Below are 4,835 nucleotides of genomic sequence, written 5' to 3' on the forward strand. Positions count from 1 at the left end.
TGGGCGCTGAAATTACCTGGGTACGTGTTCTCTCCTAATTCTTCGTGGATTAGAGTTCTACAATTCTATCTTTCCACGAACTCTTTTCTATAAATATAGCCCCAAGTTCGACGTGAAAAGAACAACAACACACAATTCACATTCTGAGTATTGACTATAAACCCCTAAGCCTAAGCCTCACGCTGCGAAATTGATCACGCGTTCTGTCGCAATCGATCCAAAAATTGAACAGAACATATCCTGTCCTGTAATTTGAGATTTGTTAAATAAAAGGAGAAATAGCAAAGTCAAAGTGGTTAGTTTTCTGAGAACCGTGACGCACCTCTCAAGGGTGCGTCGTAATGTGTCCCTTTTCCATGGTTTAATTGCTTTCCTCGCCCTTTTTATGAACTGTTAAACTAATTAAATCTGATTGTTCTATCACGCCTAATAAAGATAACATTTTTGGGAAATTGGATTATCATGCTAGACCCCTTAATACAATCTAAATCAGATAATCGCGTTCGATCTAGTATTATATGTTGCATATTGTTAAAATCAACTCAGATTAGTTCAATAGTTAACGCATGTCCCTTCAATTATTTATGCTGAGCTAGTAAGGATATCCTGCCTCTGGAGTTATCGAAGAGCGAGTACTCCTCTCGGTAGTTACAGTCCCCCGAACCCTCATTCTCTACCTTGCGGGTGTATGTTGAGAGATCCCCACACCAGGGATCACAAGGGAACCTACGGCCGTCATGGTCAAACATAATTGCACTCCCTTTATGTCACGATAACCGGGTTTTGTCAGTTTTTCTCATTGTCGTTAAAAACTGAATGGCGACTCCTATATTACTAGTCAATTGGGTGTAAACTCACAGGAAATCCAATTACACTTGATTTGACAAAAAAGAAGCGTCACACCCACGAGGGACGAGGTCACGCATTAGCCTCGTGCTTTTTCGACCCCCTTACAACTAGGCGTCAAGATCTACAGAGATAGATCTAAAAGGATGATTGGACTTAGTCAAATCACTTATATCAATAAGGTGCTTGAGAAGTTCAATATGGCAGACTCCAAGCGAGGCTACCTACCCATGTCTAATGGAATGACTCTAAGCAAGACTCAGTGCCCCAAAACACTAGATGAGTGTAGATGAATGAGTGAGATTCCATATGCATCATTGATTGGTTCAATAATGTATGTTATGATATGTACACACCCGAATGTTGCGTACGCACTCAGTGCTACGACCAGATACCAGTCAGACCCAGGAGAGGCACATTGGACTGCTACCAAGAATATTCTGAAGTACCTGAAAAGGCACAAAGATGATTTCCTGGTCTATGGTGGAGATGATGAATTAATTGTTAAAGGCTATATAGGCGCAAGTTTCCAAGCCGACAAGAATGATTTCAGATCACATTCTGGGTTTATCTTCTGCCTCAATGGAGGTGCAATATGCTGAAAAAGTGCTAAGCAGAACACCATTGCGGATTCTACAACTGAATCGGAGTACATTGCTGCACATGAAGCAGCAAAGGAAGCTATTTTGCTAAGGAAGTTCATTGGTGAACTTGGTGTAGTCCCCTCCATTAAAGGACCAATAGCTCTATATTGTGAAAATAATGGAGCTATTGCACAGGAAAAGTAGCCTAGACACCACCAAAGAGTCAAGCATGTACTTCGTAGATTTTACCTTCTACGAGAGTTCGTTGAAAGAAAAGAAGTCGAGATAAGCAAAATTGGAACTGATGACAACATCTCACACTCCAGCTCTGGGAATCAAGCATGTTGGAGAATGTCTTTGATGTCCTTGATTAATGTTTTAAAGTTTTAGAGTTTAATACTTTGTAAAATGTTTTGGCTAACCATTCATATAAATTAACAGAATTCATTTTTCTATTTAATTTGTGGTTTATTAAATGATGAGTCCTTTAAATTTGACGATATATTCATGATAGACTGTCAGGACCAGTCCTGTGACTAAGAAATGTCTATCAAGTGAACTTGAATGTCAAAAGTTGAAAAAGGTCCCTGTTCGGAGTTTTCTATAAAGGTGGACGCATAGAAAAGGCTGGACGACTAGAATGCAAGATAACTAGTAATTATGTTTATTGAACTGTGTGGTGTATGGGAATACAGTTAAACATAATAACATGTGCGGAAACAATCCCCAAAGCCAGGAAACATGTATAAAGCACAGATTAAGCAAACTTACATTCGAAGCGTGTTTTCCAGAATAATCTGTCAACGAACACGAACAAAGAACTCCACTTGTCGTTCCTCTACTTGGTTCACCGACACGTTCAGATCCGTCTTGATTATCGTAGCTTAGACAATCGATCAAGATACTTTGCTTTTGGGATGAACACACCTTGGAGGCACAGAGAGAATTAGGGTTCTCTGCTTTCTCCTAGGGTTGTGTGTATTGTGTTGTGATTAGTTGGAAAAAGGTTAGAAGGTTATTTATATAACCTTACTAACCGACCAAGCCTTGAGGCAAGGCCGGCTAGCAAGCCTCGCGCACCATCACACGGACACGCACAGCAAGCTGGGCCGTGGGCCGCGCTGCTGCTGCTGTGTCGTGGTCTCGGCCCGCACGCGCACAGCTCCTCGGCCATGGGCCTCGCTGCTGCGTTGTGTTGCTTGCTTGCCTAGCGCGCGCACGCCCATGGGCCTTGAGTGCTTCGTGCACTCGGCTCGTGGGCCACTCCTTGTATTCGCGTTTTAATATATTTCCGATATATTATTTATCGTTTCGTATACGACGAATCACCGTCGTACGATATGATTTATTTGTCTTGCCTAGCTTACGAATATTCGCGATACGATATACGATTCCGATGCAAGGTCGTATCGTATAATACGTTTCCAACTTAATTCCCGAAAAGCTATTAAATGAATTTTCGATTCATTTAATCCGGTGATCTGTTACGTGTCATTGGTGTGACCTTGTAGGTTCAGTCAAGAGTAAGTTGTGATTTCAATATCCATTAGAACTCACTGATCGGAAGCATTGCTCCAGCTAGCTGTTCCGATCACTTGATCTCACTGAATTAATTGTTCGCAATTAATCTGAACCTTGGTATTAGACTTAATGCACCTTGGGTGAAGGACATATTTCCTTCAATCTCCCACTTGTCATTCAGACAAGTGTGCATCCACATTCCTTTGTCACTTAGTGTTACTTACTGAACATAAGGTAAGATCCAAGCCATTCTTATTAGGTCCAGAAGTGTTTCTCGGATTACAGAGTTCAACTGTCAAACTTTTGCAGAAGGTGAAGCCTAACCATTCTGAGCACGGCCATGCATTTTACAGTATCTAACTCTCCGAGAGGCCTTGTTACACAACAACACCATATCCTATCAAAGATAGGAGGAAAATCAATTCTTGCAATCTATGAACACTGACTTTGATTCATAGTACGGCCAATAACTGCTTTTATAGCCTCCTTTTACGGTGCGATGTTTAGCTAGTATCAAAGCGAACTAATTCTCAAAGAAGCAGACATAATCTCTCATGTTCTGAGGAACGGTTTCTAATCACTATTAATGAGAACTACCTATGATATGACTTTAATCTCTTAAAGTGTTCTCATGGTCAATCTGATACAAGATCCAATAAGTATCTATGCAAAAGATGCTGACATCCAGTCACTCTAGTTCAAGAAACAGAACTAAGTAATCTACTTGCAATCTAATCTTCATTAGTCATTGGTCGTCCACCTTTCAATGACCTGGATTAGGGATCCTTTGTGACTTCAATATTCAAGTACACTTATGGGTGTTTCTTTGTCAAAGAATCCATCATGACATCCCATTTGAATGATTTAAATCACATGGACTTATCATTTGATTCTAAACCACAATTAAATGAATATGAAATAATAAATTTCATAAATACGAAATTGTTAAACCAATTGTTTTAAAAATAGATCTAACAGATGTTCTAAAACAATACATAGAAAATCAAAGCCATTCTCCAACATGCTTGATTCCCATGGTTGCTACATGTGTGTTGTGTTTCACTTGTGGCAACGGTTTAGTCAATGGATCCGCGACGTTGTCGTCAGTTCCAACCTTGCAAATCTCGATTTCTTTTCTTTCAACGATCTCTCAAAGTATATGAAATCGCCGCAGTACGTGCTTGGACTTCTGGTGGCTCCTAGGCTCCTTTGGCTGGGCAAAAGCTCCGCTATTATCGCAATACAAAGCCACTGGTCCTTTAATGGAGGGGACAACACCAAGTTCTTCGATAAACTTCCGAATCCAAACAACTTCCTTTGCTGCTTCTGAGGCAACAATGTACTCAGCTTCAGTTGTAGAATCCGCAATAGTGCTTGGCTTAGCACTTTTCCAGCTTACTGCTCCGCCGTTGAGGCAGAACACAAACCCAAACTGTGATCTGAAATCATCTCTGTCGGTTTGAAAGCTTGCGTCCTTATAGCCCTTAACAATCAACTCATCTGTACCACCATAAACCAGAAACTGATCCTTGGTCCTTTTCAGGTACTTTAGGATGTTCTTGGCAGCAGTCCAATGCGCCTCACCTGGTTCTGACTGGTACTTGCTCGTTGCACTGAGTGCGAACGAAACATTCGGCCTTGTACAAATTATAGCATACATGATGGATCCAATAGCCGAAGCGTATGGAATTCCACTCATCTTTCTACGCTCATCAAATGTTTTGGGACACTGATTCTTGCTTAGATATATGCCATGTGACATGGGTAGATGGCCTCTCTTGGCTTCCATCATATTCAACCTAGCTAGCACTTTGTCAATGTAAGTGCTTTAGCTTAGTCTAATCATCCTCTTAGATCTATCCCTATAGATCTTGATGCCCAATA

Source organism: Spinacia oleracea, chromosome 4 (genome assembly GCF_020520425.1).
Source record: "Spinacia oleracea cultivar Varoflay chromosome 4, BTI_SOV_V1, whole genome shotgun sequence".
Classification (NCBI taxonomy): domain Eukaryota; kingdom Viridiplantae; phylum Streptophyta; class Magnoliopsida; order Caryophyllales; family Amaranthaceae; genus Spinacia; species Spinacia oleracea.